A 24,699-nucleotide genomic window follows, 5' to 3' on the forward strand; every position below is an offset into this window, starting at 1 on the left:
ACATATTTGACTTGGTTTGCTTAAGACTTACATCAATACAATTCTGTACACTACTTTTATTGGCAGAACTATACAAAAGGAGAAATTCTCCTTTATAGATACTGCCAAATTTTCTTTATCTTATGAATTTATTTGTGCCCTTTCTTGATGCTTGAGAGCAGTAAAAATTCCAGCAGGGGACTCTATGAAGCAGGCAATGACTTCTAATAAAATGATTTAAAACCACAAACACTGTTCAGAGCCTATGCATACCCCTACATACTGGACACTTTCATATGTGTTCTTGGTGAGCTAAAAGCCTTAGTGGAGCCCATGACTCAGTGTTACAATCCCCATTATAGGATCATTATGTCTGGAAAGCACAATAATCCAGGCCAAAAATCTTTGTGGAGAAAAATTTAATGAAGTGACTGAGTGGTTTCAGCCACGACTCAGAAATGTCATAAGCTAATGAACCTGCTGTCTTTCTGCAAGCTTTCAATAATACAACTGCACTTTAAGTTACATTGTAAGATTCAGTAGGTATCTTTTGCATTTGCACTTCTATAACTGATTGTTTCCATTTTTCATTTTGTTTGTGAGCTCCTATATTCAGAGAGGTATAGAACAAAAGATCTTTGTTCTTCAGCTTTAAAATCATTCACATTTCTTTCTCTTATGGAGCTAGAAGGATTTATTTAGGAATGAATACCTGATTTCTTGGGACTAGGAAAAAAGCTATACATTTCCCACCATCAGACAGTGTGGTAAACTTTTGCCTAAGACGTTGACACTGAATTCAAATACCCTTCCTCTAAAGATACTTCCAACCAAACTTTGGGTGGAAGGTATAAAAAATGTTTTATTCAGAAAACTAAACTGAGGCCCAAATTCCCTGTACGGTATAATTATTTTTTATACTACAGTTTGTTCCAAGAAAGATTGAAGCTCATATAAAAAATAAATACAATATAACAATGCTGAAGTTAAAATTAGATGAATAAATCTAAATTTCATCTGTAAAAGCAAACAAGAAAAATTTGCATCCTTTATAAAATGAAGGATGAATATTATTATGTACTGAATGTTTGTGTTCTACCAAAATTCCTATGTTATAGCCCTAATCCCCAGTGTGATGGTATTTGGAAATGAGGCCTTTTGGAGGTAAATAAGATTAGATGAGGTCATGAGGATGAGGCCCTGGCCTGATGAGATTAGTTTCCTTATTAGAAGAAATACCAGAAAGCTTATTTTCTCCCTCTGCCATGTAAGGACATGGTAAGGAGGTGACCATCTGCAAGCCAGGAAGAGTTCTCACCAGAAACTCAAACCTGCTTGTCTTTGATCTTAGACTTTCTAGCCTCTAGAACTTTGAGAAAATAAATTTCTACTCTTTATAAGCAACCCAGTCTATAGTATTTTGTTATGACAGCCCAAGCAGACGAAGACAAACATAATTTGTTTCAACAAACATAAAAATGTTATAAACTATAATATAAAAAGATATATTCCTAGTAAATAATATTTGCTATTCCTAGAAATAATAGCTAGATCAATGGAACATTCTAGGAAATCTAGGATCCAAGATATCAGATAGTAGGTTAATGATAAATTCTTAAATGAATGGTGTTAGAATAACTAATAAACAATTTTAGCAAAAAATGAATGTTGTTTCCTACTTTAGGAAGATTCAAGAAATAAATGTAAAATAATAAACTTTAAGTATATATATGAAGAAACATAAGTAAATATTTACAAAATCTTGAACTTGAAGAAGGACTTCTACTAAGCATCATAACAAGGAGGCATCATATAGGACAAGATTGCGAGATCTAGCTACAAAGACATTTAAACTGTCTGCATTTCAAAAATAGCATAAAGCAAACTGGAAGGCAAACAAAAAGTTGACAAAAATATATTCACAGCATTTATAACAGAATTTCAAATATTAATATCTTTAGTCAATAAGATCATTATAAGAAAAATACTATCTCAATAGGAATTACAAGTTTATATAAGAAAAAATTAGCAACTTTACTAGTAAACAGAGGAATGAAAATGAAAAAAAAACCCTAATTTATTTTTGTGTATTAAATTAGCTCAGAAAAAGAAAAAGCAGATGATAGTTTGTGTTGGAAATGATATAAGGAATGGACAACTCATTTCTCTGGGAATTTAAGTTAAACCGGCACAAGTTTTCTGAAGGGTATTTTGGCAATGCATATAAATTCACATTTTATGTGTGAAGAGGTTGATATTCACAGAGGTTAATTAACCAGCCTAGCATGGTTATCAAAAGCAGTCAGTCCTTAATTCTTTAATCACGAAACTCTTCCAGTATTTTTTTCAAAAGCATCAATACAAAGACTATTTATATCCCCAATTCCTGTGATGGAAAATTATCTCAAATCATAGCAAATATGTCATTTTCTAAACTGTATTTTTATTTGAAAATATGCCATGGATATATTTCCATGTAATTAAATATTCTTCTTGCCATCATATCTATGCCATTTGTAAATTTCAATAGAAATAATCATAGTACAGAGAGCCTATCTTTGTTTTTAAAGCAGTAACAAAAGGACAATCAAAAACACTCCCAGTGCAACACTCAAAAATCTTGTATACAATCTCCTGCTATATCCTCTAAGATAAACTAGTTTCAAAATATATGTCAAAATGTTTTAGTGAGATGAATTTTATAGATGTTATCAGCTATTGCCAAATTCAAATTTGTTATTGTCAATTGACTAGTTGATCTGCAGTTCTTTTTTCTGGAATAATCATCTTCTTGGGTTATATGTTTCTAAGAGAACTCTTAAGTTATGATAATAAACCGCATTATGATGATAAACTGGTTTGTTGGAAAATGCCATATTCCATAGCAGAAAAAGTTGAAGAGACATGCTTTCACTTTGACAAAATCGGGCACCAAACTTTCAAACCATTTTAACCCTTTGGAGAATTATTATCTGTTTTACAAAAAGATAAGTCCTAAGCACCATGCCTCCCAAGGAAATTAGAAAGTCTCTCTCGGCTACAGTCATTACCTAATGGCTACAGTCATTACCTAATGGCATCTATTCATCTACTGATGTCCATGCACTATAATGTGCTCCCAGGCTTCTGTATTTTGTTCTTAATTTAATGTGTCCCTTACTATCTTCTGCATCTATTACTATTCTACATGTCCTTCAAATTCCAATATATTATTTCTCTATGAAGACTTACTTTTTAAATAAAATGTAAGTATTGTGCGAAACGATATGACAGGGCCTATACTCATACTTGAACTAATTTCTCTGCTCTGTAAAAGCTTGCAGCCTGGAGCAGTTATTCTTATACAGGGTGAATACGGCTCACTAAGGTACCAGCATGAAAGATGTTCCTTCCAGGCTTGTGAGATCTACAGACTTGTTCAGAATGTAAATTACAGAAAATACAAATTAATCCATAAAATAACAAATTGATGCTGCTTCCCGCTGCTGCTCAGTCCAGGAGTTCCCAAATCAGCAGGATTCCAATTTACACAATTTACCATTTATTTCCATTTTCACCTATAATTTAAAGTGAATACCCCAGAGAATCTCCTGGCACAAAACGCCTTGAAATGTGTGATAAAATTTAACAAATAAGTCTTTAAAGTAGAAGACTGACCTCCAAAGTAATTAAGGGAAATTTCTGGGGGCAAAAAAAAAAGAGGCTAATCAAAGCTGCCAATTGTCTTGGGAACATCTTTTATTCTCTATAAAGAAAAGGCTTGCATTTTCATAGCTACTTGGACAGGAAATAAAATTTGGGGACAAGAAAGTCAGGGAGTTGGAATCCCTTATAACAATGGGGCCTTTATAATGATAAAAAAATGAAAGGACACTTTAACATACTGCCCCATGAAGTGAACAAGAAGGCTTGCCCATCTAGGCCTGGGCTCTGAACTAAGGGGAAAAACATGTCTCCTGAAACTCAAAGCAAATTTACTGGGTTTGAATTATACACACTGCAAGATATTGAAAAACTCAAGACTAGAACGTTAGAAAAAAGTGGTCCTGGATGTTTTGTTTCAAGGAGTTCCTGGCAGAAATGGAATCAAAACTTCTCAGGAGAGGCCTAACCTCCACCAGAACTGCAACAAATTCTTATAGCTAAAACCTGGCTGAATATGAGCTCAGAATCTAAAATCTAAAACTCTTAGAAAAAAGATCACAACATGCAGAGTACTAATTTCACTAGTGCACAGTATTTCATGCCCCATTCACTAGCTGTAAACTGGAATGACTGGGGCCTGGGTGAGAGGTACAGCTAGTGCACCTTGTGAGGTGACTCCAGGACCAGGAATGGTTTGCTTCCTTGTGTTGTGGAGTCTATTTCTGACTCAGGTACAGATGATGATATGACAATGCTATGGTTTTGTTTTATATTGGTTAGTTGCTAACTGTTATGCCAGCTACTAATTATTAACATACTGTACAATGTTTACTTCATACTAAATCTGCATAACAAGTCTAGGTAATATTAGCATATTTGGGGATGTCTTTTGTGGAAGGAACATACGTGGAAAATAACTATATTGGTTTTTTGTTTTGTTTTGTTTTTACTATATTATTAATAGATCATTTATACAATGAAAATAGAATTTAGTAACTACAATGTTTACATGGCACCTGGTCTCAAATCACCAAGGCATTGTGAACATTTTAACAAAGTAGACAGTAGTGAAAATTAGGTGTGGTCCTGATGTTTAGAAGGGCACTATTTTATTACAATGAAAGAAGCTGGAGGTCATTTAGTAATGTGCTGATTGAGAAGTTATTACAAGCATCCAACCAAGTTGCAGTTTTATGTGACAAGGAGCCTCATGTAGTACCTAAAAAGCTAGAAAAACATATTAGTAGACTAATATTAGAACACTGAAGAATGGTGCTGAGACTAGATGCACCAAAGAAGTTTCAACAGGTTTTCTTATCAAATGGCAATTTATGAGCCAGAACGTCGTATCTGAAACAAGTTTTTGAAAAGATAGAGAAACTTGTCCTTGAAGGTGGATATGACCTGCCTGAGTGGCTTCAGTCTGCTGTTAGTGCTGTGCTTTATGTCAATTAGAAAGTGAGCATAGAAGGAAGCCTGTCCAGTAACAAGGAATATAACTAAAAGGAAATGTGCTTTTATCTAGTCAGAATCAAAATTTTTGCACCAGTAACACTCAAGGTAAGTAAATCAGTATTCACAAATAACACTCCTGCTTGGACCTGAAGAGCAACAAACCAGGAATTTCTTTACTGATGTAAAAAAAGCAGTGAAAACAATTTCCTAGCATGATCATACATTGTCTATTACACTATCGTGTACTCACTGACAAGAATTTGCATACAAATACTGAAGGCTGTTTTGTCTCCTGCAAAGAGCATGATAAATTTCCTCAGAGGATAGATGCTAAATCATCACTGTCTCTTCTTTGTGATTCTTTTGAAGAAATTATTACCAAACACATTCCCTTTATTTCCAAACCAGAGTACGGTGGCTCTCCCATGGCCAGATGCTTACTTCATTTCTAGAACATGTAAACATATAAGCCATTTTCTTTATGTCTAAAATATTAATAGTCAATCATTTGTAGATTAATCTTTGTTCTTCCTGAACATGGTTGTAAGAGTAGCCAAACTCTTAGAACTCATTCCGGTTATAAAGGAACTAGAGGGAAATCCCTGGAGGTCCAGAGGTTAGGACTCTCGGTGCTTTCACTGCCAGGGTCCTGGTTCCATCCCTGGTCAGGGAATTAAGATCCCACAAGCCGTGCGGCACAGCCAAAAAATAAATAAAACAAAGGAACTATAATGCAAGAGCATGGTAATGGCCACACTTAATTTATCTGGTTTTATAATAAACTGTCTATTGGGTAGGCAAATTTTACTAACTTTGCTTTCTAACAGAAAGGTGTTAGAAAGCACAGAAATAACCATTTGAAATGACAGAGCATTACCAAGCGTTGATTGCCTCTCCATGGCTATTTTTCTCTTGGAGAGTTTTTGATGCCAAAGAAACAGATATTGGATCTATATATTTTTTTAACCTAAATGCCTATTAACCACAAGAGCCAGCAACTATATCCATACGGATTTAGAGATGACAGCATTGCCAAATATCTTTCATGCCGTTGCATGCTGTTTAAGCTGTGTTTGTGACCTTGGGCATGTTATTGAATCTCTTGGGCAGGTTACTAAAACCTCGTTTCCTCATCAAAATGACAATAAATATTTCCTACCCCAGAAGGCAGAGATGAGATTTTAAAAAGTGAGTATTTGTAAAGCACTGACTGGCTCATAGTAAGTACCATATGAGTGTTTGGTAAATGAATAAACTAGAAGCATTTCCACAACTGGGGGAAAAAATGGATGGAAATTATTGTTCTATTGAGTCTACATACTTGATTAAGATTGGATTTTCGTCATTTAATCATTAAAACAAAGGCCAGAAACTATTTAAATATGATGGCTAGGCACTTCAAATGTTTTTATTTTTTTGCAGATTATAGAATAATGCTACAGCATGAAATTCACTAAGCTTGCATATTTTTAAAAAGCATAATGCTTCTTGCATTGTTTATGTTATTATGAAACTGAAACTGTAAATCAATTTCTTTCATGTACTAAATATGGCACAGTTTAAAGAACTTTAAAATATAGCATAAAGAACTAACTTAATACAGATTTTATTTATAACATGGATGAGATCACACTTTGAGAAAAAAATTTTAAATAATGCAAGCTGAAGGAAACAAAAGAAAAAAAGCACTGTATTAGAGTTCTCCAGAGAAATATATATCTCTATATCTACCTACCTAGCCAGCTAGCTAGCTATCCACCCATTTCCTAAATAAAGAGATTTATTATAAGGAATTGGCTCACATGATTATGGAGGCTGCAAGTCCCATGGCTGTTGCCTGCAAGCTGGAGACTGAGGAAAGCTGGTGGTGTAGCTCCAGCCTGAGTCTGAAGGTCTGAGAACCTGGGGCACCAATGGTGTAAGTCCCAGTGTGAGGGAAGGAGAAGAAAAATGTCCCAGCTCATCAGTCAGGCAAAGACAGCAGTTTCTTCTTCCTCTACCTTCCTGTTCTACTCAGGAGCTGTATGCAGTGGATGATGCTCACCCACATTGGGCAAGGCAATCTGCTTTACTCAGTCCCCCAGTTTAAATGATAATCTCATCCAGGAACACGCTCTCAGACACACCCAGAAATAATGTTTAACCAAATATCTGGGCACCCCATGACCTAGTCAAGTTGACACTTAAATTAACCATCTCACACACACAGTTCTAGTAGATCTCTGAATTGAAAATTAATTGCTCTTTTCTCAGTGTTCCAAAGTCTTCTATATCTATATTTGGTCAATAAAATCTTTCTGGCTTATATTATAAAGATCATTTTTTAAATTCTATTAAGTTGTTAAGTCCTTGGATTCTGAATTCGTTCTTATGCAGCTTTTATTTCTATGCATTAAGCATAGGATTTCCTTAATTACTTGCTGAATAGATATATGACTATAAATTCAATTGGAATTCTGAATAGGAAAAAAAATTAGAGCCTTAGTATTTACTGTCATTGAGTTTGAGAATTTGGGGGCTGGAGAAAACCTAAGAAAACCCTGATATCTCTTCTTCTCTCATTTTATACAAAAGAGACTTGCCTTATTGAAGTTGAAAAGCAATGTGATTATCAGTGGTTCCCTAAATGTGTAGATTTGAAGTTGGTAATGGCAGACATGATGCTTTGTGTTCACCAGATCCTGTTTTATTTTCTGGGGACAGAGGAAGACTACATTTTCTGGCTACTTTTCAGTGAGACTACAGCCATGTAACCAGAATGTGGGCTGAAGCCCTTTCCCAAGTCTGGCCGTGGAAACTCCAGCACAGTTGTCCACTTTCCCTTTGCTAGGTGATTTTCAAAGGCCATCTCTTAAGATGAAAACATTACAAGATGGAAGTCACTGCTTGAAAAAGAGCCTCCAAGAAGACCCACCTAACATGTTCGATTGTAACATAGGCAATAATTAACCTTGTTCATTGTTAAGTCAATCAGATTTCATGGTTTAACTGTTACTGCAACATAGTCTAGCCTATTGTGCCTTATGCAGAATTTTTCTGGATGACAGCTGGATTTTCCCAAATAGTTGGAATTCTCACAAATTTCTTTCCATCTCTATGTCCCTATGACTTTGAGAGTAACCAACAACCTTTTTATAACATCAAGACAAGCTTTCTTGGATGTGCTTATGGTTTTATTTAGGTTATAAGAGTACATAAACATTTACATAAGGAACTTTTTCTTGAAAAAATTATCAATATAAAATTTTACCAGTTAATTTTCTGTAAAACTATATGCTTAACTAATTGTTTCCTAATTTTTCCAGTGTTAGTGAATGATAAAATAGAAAGAAACTCAGAAGTTTCTGGATAAAATTTAATAATTATTTATTTCAGCAATAATTATTTCAGCTTCAACAATATTAAAAAATATGCTTTGATAATAAAAATTGAGGTGAAATATTTGTGCAATTATTATGTTGGTATTTTTATTCCAATATTAAGTGATTTATGTGATCAACTTCTTGAGATAAACACTGTCTCTAATTTTTCCTCATCCTTTATATATTTTTACTGGAATACAATTGTCCTGGGGGTAATGACTCAATGTTATGCAAGATTTTACATATAACAAGAAACTATGGTATCTGGGAAAACACAGTTTTTTGAGAGAGAGAGAATTTGACAATTACTTTAAACAAAAGACATAAAGATGAACATAAAATGACATTTCCCGTCTTGCCAACTTAAAATTCTTCTCTAAGTATTACATGGGCAAGTGGGGGAGAAATAAATCACAGGACTTATTTCTTATAATATATTGTTTATGAGAAATGCAGTTTTTAATTTAATTTAAATTTTAGCAAAATTGATAACAAGTAAGCATATATGACACATTTTTAAATGAAAACATGTATATTTATTGCCTTAAGAATTTTTATATTATTATTATTATTTTAGATACATTAACTTGAAAATGGCTTTAATTATTTTAAATTACATTGCAATCTTGGGGATGAGATTTATATTCTATATCAACCATTTCCTAATAATCTGTAAACATTTCTGAAAATATAAGAAATATTCAATAAGTGTATCCTATTAGATTTAAATACTGCTATTAGTTTTCTAGGACTGCCACAACCAAGTACCACAGACTAGGTGGTTTAAAGCAACAGAAGTATATTCTCTCACAGTTTGGAGCCTAGAAGTTTGAAATCATGGTATCCCCAGAGCCATGTTCTCCTGAATGCTCTAGGGGAGAAACTGTTCCATGCCTTTCTCTTAGCTTCTGTTGTCATTAACAATCCTTGTCCTTTCTTAGCTTGTAAGTACATTTCTACAATCTATACCTTCATCCTAGTATACTATGTGTCTCTTCTCCCCTTCTTATAATGATACCACACTGTATTATGTGCCCACTCTACTCCAATGAGACTTCATCTTAACTTGATTATATCTGAAAAAGTCTATTTCCATAAATACATCAGATTCACAGATATCAGGGGAATGGATTTGATCTTATCTTTTGGGAGCTGCACAATTCAATCCATAACAGTCTCATATATCATCTAGGTCAATTCTATTTTGGAAAGGAAGTTTAAAATAGTAGATAGAACATGGCATTAGATACACCTGGTAGTAATCACCATTTTGCCTTTATAGACTGTATACCTTAAGAAACTCTGTGGGTCTCACTTTCTTCACAAGGAACATGTGCTAACAATAGTACTCACTTAAAAGGTTTTGGGAATGATTATATCCAGAAAAGCACCTGGGACATAGTAAATGCAAAGTAAATTTCAGTGTCTATCTCTGTTTTGCTATTACTACAACTACCTGAGTTTTAAACAACTTCCATGGAATGGTCCCATATAGGGACTGAAATTCTCTCTAACTTATGTAATTTAATGTTCATTTACCAAGTTACTATAATAAACATATGTTTTGGTGAAGGCTATTTGGAAAATTTGGACAAAATGCAATAACACTGATCAATTTAGAACTAAGCAAAATGTAAAATGGATGGATAGATAGATCGAGGTACATATAAGAAAATACAGAACCAATCACATTAAAAAAATTTTTATCCTTTGCTCAGATTCTTGGGGTAGTTAATAGGTTAATATGCATTTTGAATCTCTGAGGGGGTTGGAAGTTGTATTATATAGTAGTTCCCAAACTCATTTTCCATAGACCAAATTTTTATGGCATATCTATGTTCCTTAGAGCATGCATTGGGAAATAATGTACACAGATAATAGATAATTGAGATTAAAATAAAAGGAAGAAATTTAAGTACAATAATTGTGGCTTAAGTAATACAGATATTAGTGAATAATCTAATCTCTTAGACATTAACTTTTAATGCTGATACTTTAAAAATTTATCTATTACAGCATTCAGTATGGCATTAGAGATTAGTTTTAGGAATTTTGCTGCTGAAATTATTTGCACTAAAACCTACGAACAAAATGCTTTGGTTGGAAGATTCAATATTGTCAAGATGTCAGTTCTTCCCAACTTTATCTATAGATTCAATGCAATCCCAATAAAAATCCCAGCAAGTTATTTTATGAATATCAACAAAGTGATCCTAAAGTTTATATGCAGAGGTAAAAGACTTAGAATAGCCAACACTAATGCTGAAGGAGAAGAACAATGTTTGAGGACTGACACCACTGGACTTCAAGCCTTCTAATAAAGTTATAGTAAACAAGACAGTGGTGATAGTGGTGAAAGAACAGACAAATAGATCATAGAAGAAAACAGAGAGCTCGGGAATAGACCTACATAAACAGATGAATTGATCTTTGATAAAGGATGGAAGGCAATACAATGGAGCAAAGATAGTCTTTCAACAAACGGTACTGAAGCAACTGGACATCTACACACAAAGAAATGCATCTAGATACAGACCTTACACCTTTCATGAAAAGTAACTTAAAATGGATCTAAATATAAAACCTTAAACTCTAAAACTCCCAGTATATAATAAAGGAGAAAAGCTAGGTGACCTTGGGTATGGTAATGACTTTTTAGATACATCACAAGAGACATGATATATAGATAAGCTGGACTTAATTAAAATTAGAAATTTTTGAGCTTCCCTGGTGGCGCAGTGGTTGAGAATCTGCCTGCCAATGCAGGGGACACGGGTTCGAGCCCTGGTCTGGGAAGATCCCACATCCCACGGAGCAACGAGGCCCGTGTGCCACACCACTGAGCCTGCACGTCTGGAGCTTGTGCTCCGCAACAAGAGAGGCCGCAACAGAGAGGCCCACGCACCGCGATGAAGAGTGGCCCCCGCTCGCCGCAACTAGAGAAAGCCCACGCACAGAAACGAAGACCCAACACAGCCAAAAATAAATTAATAAATAAATTACTTAATTAATTTAAAAAAAAAGAAATTTCTGCTCTGCAAAAGATGAAGGTAAGAGAATGAAAAGACAAGTTACATACTGGGAGAGAATCTTTGCAAAAGACATATCTGATAAAGAACTGTTATCAATATGTCCAAAGAACTCTTAAAACTCAACAATAAGAAAATAACCTGATTAAAAAATGGACCAAAGACTGGAGCAAACACCTCACCAAAGAAGATATACAGATTGCAAGTAAGCATATGAAAACATGTTCAACATCATACGTCATTAGGAAATTGCAAGATAAAACAACGAGCTACTGCTACACGCCTACTAGAATGGCCAAAATCCAAAACTCTGACCACAGCAAATACTGGCAAGCATGTGGAGCAATGGGAACTCTCATTCTCTGCTGGTAGGAATGGAAAATGTACAACCACTTTGGAACACAGTTTGGTGGATTCTTACAAAGCTTAAACATACTGTTACAATACAATTTAACAATCATACTCCTTGGTGTTTACATAAAGGAGCTGAAAACATGTATCTCCACACAAAAACCTGCAAATGGATGTTTATAGCAGTTTTATTCATAATTGTCAAAACCTGAAGCAACCAAGATATGCCTCAACAGGTGAATGGATAAAAAAGCTGTGGTATATCCAAATGATGGAATATTATTCAGCACTAAAAAGAAATGAGCTATCAAGCCAAAAGACAGGAAAAAACTTAAATGCATATTACTGAGTGATAGAAACCAATCTGAAAAGGCTACATACCATATAATTCCAACTACATGACATTCTGGAAAAGGCAAAACTATAGATACAGGAAAATTATCAGTGGTTGCTAAGGTTTATGGGGGAAGGATAGATGAACAGACAGAGTACAGAGGATTTTTAGGGCAGGAAAAGTATTCTGTATGATATTACAATGAGGAATACTTATTATACTTTTGTCCATACCCATAAGATGTACAGCACTAAGAGTGAACCCTAATGTAAACTATGGACTTAGGGGATAATGATGTGTCCTTATATGTGCCTGGACTGTGACAAATGTACAACTGTGATGCACGATGTCGATAGTGAGGGAGTTTTGCATGTGTGGGTAAAGGGATTATAAAGGAACTCTCTGTACTTCGTGCTCTATTTTGCCATAAACCTAAACTTCTCTAAACCATAAAGTTTATTAATTTAAAACAAAAAAGGTGCTCACAGATCAAAGAGTGACTAACTTCCAAATAATAGTTTTAGTAACAATTGTTTTATCTTTTAAAATTATTGGGTTTTTTCCTGAAATAAGGGGAAAAAACAAACATGATGACTGTTGTGAGGATTCATGGTCTATAATGGAAAAATTAACCTAGGCTCTTTGTAAATCCTTATGAAAGAAGTCAAAGTTGGACACAGCATTTATGTAGTTTGTAAGAACTTATTTATTTGTGCTTTTTTTGTTTAACATTCATAAGCTCACTGACATGTTAGAGAGACAGATCATACTTACTCACAAGAGCCCATTGTTAGTGGCTCTTCCCTACTTTGCCTTCGGTAACGTCTTGCAGTAATACCAGTTACGGTGGGAGTATTTTCAAAGTATTCACACCATGGAATTTGGCAAATTCTATGAATCAGTTTTTGTCCTTTGGGGAGGAAAGTAGAGTTGGTTGTTAAACTGCAGGACATCAATAATTCTCTGAGGCCTCAGATTGACCAGACCTTCTTTCTTGTCATTCCATTCCCAGTATGTGGCACAGGCCCTGCCTCATTATTGGGGTTCAAAAAATACAGGTTGAATCGATGAAGCTATTTTGAAAATGATTTGCAATGATGTTATGATTGAAGCCAACTGAGAGAATTTAGTCACCAAAGGTGGAAGTTTAGTGAGAAATGAGGTTGAAATGAATTTGGTAAGATATCTCTCTCTCAGATAGTAAGACAAAAAAGAATGCATTTTAAAATGAGAATCAAAATAGGAAACAATATATTCATTGTATTGGAAGGCAGAGATATAAAAGGAAATCAAAAGTTTTACATGTTGAAGAGAGTGAGCCAAAGTCTTCATTTTTAGAAGAGTTCTGGGGCAAAAATCCAAAAGGTAGGGAATGGATTAGTAAACTGGGGTGCAGAAATAGAGGCAGGAAAGAGCACTCTTCGCTTCGGGGAACCTGTTCCCTTCAGACTTTGGTCTGCTTCTACAGGTAGGTGCCTTGCTCCTTGCACAAAGTGCCAGCTTCTCTCGGCTATATGTGCCTAATCTGTGAAACAAGAGTGATGAACTAGAAGGTCATTTCCAGCTGGAAAGTTAAATGATTTGTGGCTCTTTGAAAAAATTAAAAGAGAGAGAGAAAAAAGGTGATACCTGAGAGAGTAACAATGATTGTTTCCTTACATATAAGAAAGCGGTCTAACCACGCTGGTAGACAGAAAGGAAAAGATCCAAGGTAGACGGTGGATAGACTGCTTACTTAAATGGGGAAGCTATTTATAGACTGGAATGGGAAAAGTAATACAAGTAGGGGTATTAGTACTGCAAAAGAATTTTTAAAAAATCGTTATCAGGAAATAATATTTCATTTATGAAATATTCAATATTTCATTATCATTTTCAGGAAATAATAATAGTTAACATTTGTTAAGGATAATACAGGTGCTTTTCTAAATGCTTTGTATGTAATATATCTTTTAATTCTCACAAAAACCTAAAAGATAAGCAGTTTTTATTCTATTTTACAAGGAACTGAAAGGTTCCTTACCCAGGAACCTGCCATGGATACAGGATTTAACCCAAAATTCTGAGTCCAGATTGTGTAGGCTGGTAGGCAGAAACCTATAACTAGAGACCTGTTTGGTAACTTACCCAAGTCTTTTACTACTCTGTCCTCTGTTTCCTTATTCAGCAAAAACAGGCGCAATGTTTTTTTTCCCATCTAAATTCTAGGGCTATTTTGAAGTTTACTTGAGAAATTGTACTTTATGAAAGGCAAATTATGACAGATATGTAGCATATCTTTAATAAAAAAAGGACATGAGAATGTTTAGAGGATAAAACTTAAGCGACCTAATCTTGAATGCCCTTGATTACTTCATTAATGTAGACAGGGTCATATACTAAAAAGGGAGAGACATAGTATTGGAGGCTTAAGGGGCATAAAAAAGATTTGGACAAGTTAATACTGGATAATCCCCAGTAGTTCTACTATTTTACTCTAGTTTGATAATGGGAAATTTGCCAGACCATAACAAAGGAAATTCCAGATTATGATTTAGCAGATACTCTTATGTTGGCTTCAGTGCCATTTTGCTTTCTATTTAGTCTGTCAACATTCATACCATCTTCTATTAGTGTGTCAGACATACAATTGCACTCACTATGGAAACCGAGATTTCTCATGAGATTTTGAACATTAGGATGACAACAATGTTGGATACATATACCCACACAGAGTTTTTCTTTCTGAGTTTGCTTTTGTTTCTTTGGCTGAAATAAGAAAATGCAGAAATAAAGCCTGAGGGGTTTGGGGGTTTATTTTTGTTATTTGTTTGAACCTGAATATGAGTTTGCTTCTATTTTCAATGCTATTGTTGTTTAGTTCAAACTACTTTTCTTTTTACAATGCAGCAAATCTTAACAGCATAACGAAAGTATGAGTGGGAAACATTACTATTACGTTTTTTTGTTATTTTGGCTCAAAGAATCTGTGTGGAAAAAAAAAAAGGCAAAGGGAAAATTATATCTATGCCCAGCCACAACTGGAAACCCTCCCAAGTTTTTAAAGTAATTAAAGTCCAGTCTCTGGCTGGAGGCTGTGTGTGTATAAACCTCAGAGATAACATAAAAATCGCCTTCCGGGCATCCTCCGAGACAGAGGATGTTCAATCAGATTCCAAGAACTCAAGAGCATGTGTTTTACAAGAGAGAAAGCCAAAATACAAACTTGTCTGTAAGAACTACAAATACCATACGGAAAATTGGTCCCATAGACTAAGAAGAAAAACAAAATAAAGGAATGACTTTTAAATCCCACTCTGCCAGTTAAGGGATATAGTCTTGCCTCTTATCCTAATTAAAAAATATATATATGATTGAGTTAAAGGGGATATTTGACTAGTAATTCAGTTACCATTTCTTTTTCTCTTAGTAAACCTGGTACAGACTGATATATGGTCTTGTTATTTGCAAAAATAAACCAGTTTTTGAGAGGGAGAGATATGATTACTTTCATTGGTTTCCTGCATTGTGAGGTATTTGGGGTTAGTGTTTATGTTTCCTTTCAGGGAAAGCTGTAGAATGGTAGAAATTTATCTTAAGTTGTAAGCAGTCTCCCAGTACATGGGGAGAATAGAAGTCATAGTCTCTGTATTTGGGCATTTATTTATTTACTTTATTTGCTTATAATTAGTAAGTCAGAGTAGAGTTCAGTGGTGAGATTATAAACTATAACTAGCATAAACTCCATCTGTATATAAAATATTTTTGACATGATTTTTACTATGAATTCCAAATGAAACATGAAATGATGCAAGAATAGTGGTATTTTATCAAATCTTATATTTTTCATAAGGCCTTATGCTTTGCTTGTGGTTTATAATGTTTAAAATTTTACTTCAGTCAATTTAGGAATACTTTTATGGTTCCTTTCAGATTATTAATTATCATTTCCTGGAGGATTAGTTCTATTTGTGTTTTGCTATTTTTCATCATGCACTTATCTTTTTCAGGGATTTTTTTTTTAATGAAAAGTCCACTGACTGCCTTGTAAAATTATCCCTCTAGAACAGATTTGCCTTTATTTCTGCTCTGCACTCTCTGAATATCACGTGTTCTGGATCAAATTTTATATTAATCTTACCAAAGATTTCCCACAGTATGCAATAGGGTAAATTTGAACTCCATACCAGAACAAACACAGGGTTGTGGTTTTTATTTATTCCAGGGAATTAACTTCAAACTTCTTACTGTTTATGTCTTGTGTAAATCTGATGATCCTCCAGGGTTTGGGCAAAATGAGTTTGCACCATTATTTGCCCTGCCTTTCAGTTTCCTTTCCATTAGTGGTATTTATGGACTTCCCTTTATTTCTAAATTCAATTCAGTAAGCTCAAATTCAGCATTTTAGGCAATTTGTAGTAGAAGATGTTCCTGTCATTTTCCTGGAAGTCTGAAAGGACCATTTCATTTATTTTATAAAGTTGACATCAGGGACACAAACTTGGACACTTTTTTTGTAATCCTTGGTTCATAACTCTTATCATTGTTCTTCCACGGCCTGCTTTTACTTGTCATTTAAAATAATATAATTAGTACCTTCAAGATTATCACTAAATAATACTCCGGATCTTGATGATAAGTTAGAACAGTGGGCAAACAACAGCAGAGCGATTAAAAATGAATGATTCACACTAACACCCAGCCATATGCATGTATCTAAACAATAAGCTATTAAGTGTTAATAAGTTCCAAAAGTTTACAACACCATTATGCTCACTTTCAAAAGTTATGAAAACAAAACAAAGCAAGATATTATCAAGTACTAACTTCAGGATGAAGATTGCCTTCGGTGATGGTATCTTGAAGCAGGAGTAAGAATAGGATGGTGGGAGTAGGGAACACTGCATGGTTAGATGTAGATTTTTTTTCAACTCAAAATAATATTATATAAAATTCAGATATTACCACACTGTGTTCCGCCCTCTGACCGTGACAGTATTTATTTGTATTCTCAAGCAGTTCAAGAATGTTTACCATTTGTGGGATTGCAAACAAAAGTGCCTACTTCAAAGTAGGGAGGTATTCAGGTCCTTTTTACAGCCTCATTATGACAGAAATAACTGGCAATGATGATATCAATTCATAGCTCCATTACTTCATTTGAAGCAGATTCACTGGGTTGGGCAAACATTTCAGGGTTCTAAAGAAAAGTAAACTGACATTTTTGAACAAAGATGTCTAATAGAAATTTGGTAAGCACAGCATTTGTGGCAATAATGTGAAATTAAACTTTTTGAGAAAGGTGAAGAAAATGCGATTTTATAGAGAAAAGACAAATAACAGAAAAAATTGTTATTCCCACCTTTTTTTTCTGGAGAGAGAAAAAAATAATCAAATGTTAGGTGAATGTCCAGGAAATTTATGATTGCTAAGCGGACAAAGAGTGCCCTGGAACTGACTGCAAATTAAGCTACTCTAACTTTCATAATATTCTCTCTGACTTCTCCCTGGCCTGGGAGTTTTGAAGAATAGACTAATTATTAGGTACTTTTTCAGAAATAGCAGGTTAACTTCCAGTCAAGGTGGTATAGTCCCCTTTCTCCCTACTCCTCTCTCCTAAGCACAACTATAAACCCTGGAAATAACATGAGGCACAATCAAAGGAGAGTTCTCAAAGGTTGTAAGAAGAAGATGAACTTGTTTGGAACCCCAGGATTTTAGGAACTACACAGTGACCACCCAACAGAAGATCCCTCATTTCCTGACATTCAACCTAACAACAGAAGGCAGCTCAGGTAGGCTTACTCTGCCCCAGGGTAGAACACGACTCTGACAATATCAGGGAAGTGCAACAGCACTGAAAATGGATCAGGATCTCCGACAACAGTAAGTGACCTTTGGAAATGTCCTCTTATTGGTTGTATCAGCAAATGTTCATTCATTAGGCCTTTCTCCTCTATGTGATGTTTGGTTTTGACTCATATGTGAATGATCTCACCACGAAGGAACCCTGAAATGAAACTGAGGATGCTTTCTCCCAAAGTTAATATACCTTTTGCTCCTGCTTTGAGAAAGGGCTCACTACCTACTAAAAATTACTATTATCTCCTTCGTGCAGCTTTTCTTAACACAAATACCTTTGTTTCAGCTCTCTTGGCTTCAAATTCAAGTCTCAGGATCTCAGTACCAAAATGGTCACTGTCAGATTTAGCATTTACTTACAAAGTTGAATTCCAGTTTCTCTTTCTCTCTCTCACTTTATCATAAAATATTAATTCTTTAGAGACCATGAATGCATTAATCATCATATTTTACCTAGTATCTATTTATTTGTAGCAGCACAGACCTTCAGAGCAACTGGTCTGATTATCACACAGAGCAAATTCTCAACTAAACATTTTGTTTACTTAAACTCAATAAATATATGCTGGTGATTCTGTAACCACTTGCAGGCTAAGAATTACTGGTGTACAAAATCAAGGCACTGAAGAATATTTCAGGGTAAAATTTTTGCATTTTGATTAAAAATTTTTAAGAGCTATCCACAGCTGTCCTTAATTTTAGCTGGATGAGGATCATCATTTTTTTCCCCTGGGTTTGCATTTGAGAATTTTTTTAAATAAAATTATTTATTTATTTATTTATTTCTGGCCGTGCCATGTGGCATGCGGGATCTTAGTTCCCCGACCAGGGATCGAACCCATGCCCCCTGCATTGGGAGCTTGGGGTCTTAACCACTGGACTGCCAGGGAAGTCCCTCCATTTGAGATTTTTAAAGCTCATTTAATATTGATATTCAGCTTGAAGAGATATTTCAATGCATGTTCCAGATGATTATTTTAAATAGCTACCTAACTATTTTACCAGGTAGATTAAAGAAATATTTTATTCTGAATTAAATTTAGTAAGAATTAGAAGCCAAATTCAAGTGCATAAAGTTGTGGGAACAACAAATCATTCAGTCTGCGGAAACTTTATTTACCCTAAATGAAAGGTCTCATATTAATAATAGTGCTGCTAATATAGCTCTTCTTGATTTAGTTTAATGTGTCACATTCAGTCTTGACCTGCATCCGTACAACAGGTGTCATCCATTATAATAGCACTAGAAAAAATAAAGCCATAAAGCATTCACAAAATATAGTTTATACTGAAAATTTTGTCACTTTACAAAAGACAAATACAAAGTGCATGTAAACAATAAACAAAGTCTTAAACCTAAAATCTAATTGAGAAAGTGAAAAATCTTAGTAATCTGTAACTATATTTTGAATCTAGAACTCTATTTACTCAGAAGTTTTCATCAAATCCTCAACCATATTTTCTAGAATCTATTTAACAATTCATTGAATCGGTGGTCTCATGCACGGTGTATATAAGTTATATTTACACTATACTGTAGTCTATTAAGCATGCAATAGCACTGTTTAAAAACAAACAATGTACATCCTTAATTAAAAAAATACTTAATGCTAAAAAATGCTAACCAACCCCTGAGCTTTCAGCAAGTCATAATCTTTTTGCAATAGTAACATCTAAATCACTGATCACAAATCTCTGTAACAAATATAATAGTAATAAAACAGTTGGACATATTGTGGGAATTACCAAAACTGACACAGAGACTAGAAGTGAACAAATGTTTTTTTGAAAAAATGGTGCCAATAGACTTGCTAGATGCAAGGTTGCCACACCCTTCAATTTGTAAAAAACGCGGTATCTGTGAAGCGCAATAAAGTGAAGCACAATAAAACAATATGCCTGTATTTTTTCCTGGCCTATTATAAATTTCTGAACTATATTCCTCCCCTACCTCCTGTAAGAATTCTTTTCTAACTACCATCTCCCTGTCTTCTGAAAGTCTGTAACAGTCCCTCAGAATTTAGCATACCTGTTTCCTGTAGGTTTAATATAAAAACATTTTATCTCATAGCTAGATTCCTGGGATTAGGCACTAATGCCATATATTATTATGTTTTCACACAATTACTAGAACTATATTTTAAAAGTATATAAATGTGAATTTTTTAGTTGATAATGTTATGATTGATTTTATATATATAATTACATGCAAACAATATAACAATTATATGTTAATTTAAATTTTTAATTTAATGGAGAGCATGGTACGTTAAACAAAAAAATCACACTGTTATTGTCCAGTTTAGGGGCTTGGGAATCAGGTAGTTTGAGCTACTGTACACAACTATACCCCAGATGACTTCTGGGGTCTCCTTCCTTTCCAAATCTTGGTTTATGTTCTTTTCCAGAGATTATAGCTTCCCCCGCTACAGGTATAGTAAATGTAACATTGTCTTCTTACTGTTTTGAGAAACAAGAGAAGATCCCTATCCTGCCTTTATACAGAAACATCTCCTCTACTCAGCTATCCCATGTCTTTAAAATATAAAATTAGAGTTTTGGAAGTATTTTTAAAATTAGAACTTATTAGCCATATATATATCCCTTTGGGTTTTTAACATATTAATTTGAATTATTTTTTGAAATAATAACGCTTTTGTACTATAAGTACAAATTTAGTCAGGGAGAAGACATGAGTGGTTAGAAAGGATTTGAGTAGCTACGTTCTAGAAGTCCAACTCAGACTTTTCTTTGTAGACCAGTTAATGACTTCTGACATAGATAATCTCTAAGTTTCTTCTAACTTTCAAAGTCAATGAGATAATTTGGGTTTGCATTAACTAATAACTGCATTTATTTTAATATAATGTATACATTTATTTTAATATAATGTATAATCAAATCCAAATTTTGCAGAGGTTTTCTTTCCTGATTATTCAAAATGCCAACAAGCCACAAATATTTCTATGAGTTTGTGGCTTACATTTCTGAACTGTATTGTCTCCCTACTGCTTCTATAAGGTGTTTCCAACTATTACCACTATGTCTTCTAAACTTTAACAATAACACATAGTTTAGCACAGTTTTTCTCTTCATGTGTCCCAGGTTTATCTTATCAAATAGAATCAAGCTCCTTGAGTTTAGGCGTTATTTCATGCACTAATTTTGATTATTAAAGTTGTATTTAAAACTAAAACATTAAATCACTGTAGATAACAGAAGCTGACTAGTTTAAGGAATAATTTTAACGAGAATGAAAACAGACTAGTTTATGTCAACCAAAAATTTAAAGAATCATTCTTCTCAAATAAGTAATGTATAAATGTAAGAATGATGTGTTTGTAATATTTATAAGGTATAATTATCCTTCACTTTTGAAGATGGATTTGTTCTTGACAGGTTTTATGTAAAATGTAATTAAAATAACATGAAACAGTGTGATTCATCACTAGAATTGATCATTTTGTGAACTGGAAAACTTGCAAATAGCTTTGCCCCATTTGATAAATTCAGAATTCCACTTTTTATTTTTGGCGGGGAGGGTATAAATGTTTAGAGACCAAAATGAAAACTTGAAGAACTTGTTGCACACTTGCATGTGTTATATTTGTAGAATTATAATTTGTGGAATTACCAAAAGGACTTTGCCGTTGAATATTATCATTATTTATCTTGTCAATCTGTGAGAAGCAAGATTTTAAAAACATTTTGTATAATATATAACCTCATTTGTCTCCATGGATCCCGTGAACATTCATACAAATAGTTGCCTATAATTTTAAATTAGATATTAAAGCCTCACACCTTTTCTAAACATTTCTGTGAGAGACTGTCCTGTCTAAAGATACTGGAGATTATAATTACCTCTTGCAGAGTTATTAGTTTTATTATTTTATATGTAGTACCCTGTTTTGTATAATAAGAATCAGTGTATAGTACCCATATTAGCATAGCATGTTACTATTAGAAAATTTGCTTAGCTTAAGTTTCCACTTGACATTTTTTAATTTAACTTCAATTTATATTAAGAAAAGGGTTCATGGGTTTCCCTGGTGGCGCAGTGGTTGAGAGTCCGCCTGCCGATGCAGGGGACATGGGTTCGTGCCCCGGTCTGGGAAGATTCCACATGCTGCGGAGCGGCTAGGCCCGTGAGCCATGGCCACTGAGCCTGCGCGTCTGGAGCCTGTGCTCCACAACAGGAGAGGCCACAACAGTGAGGCCCGCGTACCGCAAAAAAAAAAAAAAAAAAAAAAAAGAAAAGGGCTCATAACTGTCCAAATGATCCATGAGTTTATTTGTATTTTAACAACTGATACATTTTCTATACTTAAAAAAAATAGTATATCTCTAGAAGGTAAAATAAAAATAATAGTATTTTCAAGAATTATAATTTCTATATTGACAATAATAGTTTCTTAATTAACAAATAAAGAAATATAGATAGCTTTGGTTTCTTCATTAACAAGAGAGAAATTGAAAATGACTTTTACTCATTACTTAAAGATAATCTTAATTTATTTGTCTTTAACTGGGAACAGGTTTGAAGGAACTTCCCAGATAAACTGACTATGTTTGTTTTTAGTTACTGAAATTTGGTTAATAAATTTATATAATAAAATTCTATAGTATGAGTAATAGTGTTATGAATTATGTTAGCTTTCCTTATTATTTACATTTTTGTATTGCAAGTGACAAGAAAGGTAAAGCATTACCTATCCTTTTTCTTCTTAGTGAAAAGAATTTCTTGTTCATCCATCACCATTCCAGAAGTTTAATAATTCTAAATTTTTGAAATGTACAAACAGCTAAAACTTAGTTTCCCTCTCTCTTGTAGACTACATATTGAGTAAATTTTCACAATATGATAGTGATATTTCTAATATTTTAATTGAGAACATTTAGAGCAGTAAATGTGTTACATTATCCAGTAATTGGAGGTTCAGTTAGTCAGGATAATAATGGTCTTTGGTCAGAATTATTCTGATAAGTAACACTGGCATTATAGATTAAACGTCAGGCCACAGAAACAGCGCCACAGAAATAGGAGCTGATGATTCAAGCTTGTCAGAATCTCCTGTGCTCAATGTTAAGAACTAGCTTAAAGGCTTGTCATAATAATGTTGGAGAAAAAAGAATTCTTCTTTCCAACATGTTCATCAATGGAGATACCAACAAGACTGCTGAAAATTACAGGTCTAGAAAATAAGGTCAAGTGATGAACCTGGAAGCCACCAATAAATCAAAGCCACAAACGACAGATTTTTCTGAAAGCTTTTAAACAGCTTCTAACTGAGGACTGTTTGTGGGTCCTTATCCTCTATCCTTCTCAATAATGCTTTTACTCTATTCAGGTTTGTTAATTTCTCACTAAAGTTATGAGATGGATTGACTTTTAAGGGTAACAAACTTTACAGTAAAATTAATGAATAATTTTAACTCATTTAATTAACTCATGCCCTTTTCATTTGATTTTGCCCTCGTAACCATAGATTGCTTTTTCTTTTTAAGTTCTGGTTGTCTCTACATAATTTCACACTGTCCCTGCAGTGACGGTACTATGCTAGAACATTCAGAATAAAGCCATTGGGGGTTCTAAGTGTTATGCTTTAGAGCAAGACATTTTAAAGTTAAGTAATACATTTTCCTATATAATATTTATGAAAGAGCTACTGCATATTCAAGTCAATATTATTCGTAGTCAAGTATATCTGTTTTCACAAATATAAAACAGTTTACACAAATGAGTAATGTGAGAACAGAAGAAAAAGGTAAATGAATGAATGAGTCTAATAGGAAACTAACAGGAATTATCTGTGAAGAGAACATATTGCGCAAAGTTGTAGAGGTGAGGAACTTGGCCAGTTTTGAGCAGTAAAACCATCTTAGCTATTCTTCAATCATAGGATCTGAGCCACTAGATATAGATATGGATGAGTGTGTATGTTTAGCTATATATTGCTACATATATACACTATATATTGCTATATATGTGTGTGTGTATATATATATGTATGCAACTCTGTAATTTGCATCAGAGTTATCTATAGAATAACTGAGCAGTCTCACTCTCAAAAGGAAAAGAGCTGCATAGACCACTTGGTCCAGATAATATCGTTCCCTGAAGGACTCTCTTCACTTACCCGAAGTTAGGTTAGTAAGCACTCATTACATGGAAGGAATATCACCTTCGTAGTATGGATTTTAAGGATAATATGAAATTGGAATAACAGGCACACAGACAGTCTAATACTGAGTGGAGTTCAGTGTACCTGAGTAGTAATATGATACCTCTATTACCAAAAGGAAAGCAGTTTTTCTGAAATCATTTATTATACTCCAGGGAATAATCAGAATATAAGAACATACAATAAAACAGAAAATAATAAGGAAAAATTTTATTGTGATGTAACAATTTCCACCTACATCTTACTATATGTATTGATTATCCATTTCTGCAGTGTTTTCTGTTTGTGCCTCCAATATCTTTTCTATATCTGGTCTTTTACAGGCATTTTTTCCAAATATATCTGTATACGTATTATTTTTCCTTTCCACAAAAATGGAAAAAATAAACTAATACAAAAAAATGAAAAGTTAGGTAGAGTACTAGGCAATGATTTTTCTTTTCATAAAGATATGTAGACACTTATATTTGTATTTCAAATGTGTTTTATAAATAATGTTTCAGTTTAAATGTGTTTGC

The 24,699-nt window shown here is 33.9% G+C and overlaps 1 protein-coding gene across 1 annotated transcript in view; it reads left to right on the forward strand.

Moving 5' to 3' along the window:
* Positions 1-24,699, forward strand: part of LOC309827169 (cadherin-23-like) — a gene marked incomplete at both ends in the record, with an annotated part of 116,097 nt that overhangs the window by 69,968 nt on the left and 21,430 nt on the right.

This window comes from Grampus griseus (assembly GCF_964374135.1).
Source record: "Grampus griseus genome assembly, chromosome: 9".
Classification (NCBI taxonomy): Eukaryota; Metazoa; Chordata; class Mammalia; order Artiodactyla; family Delphinidae; genus Grampus; species Grampus griseus.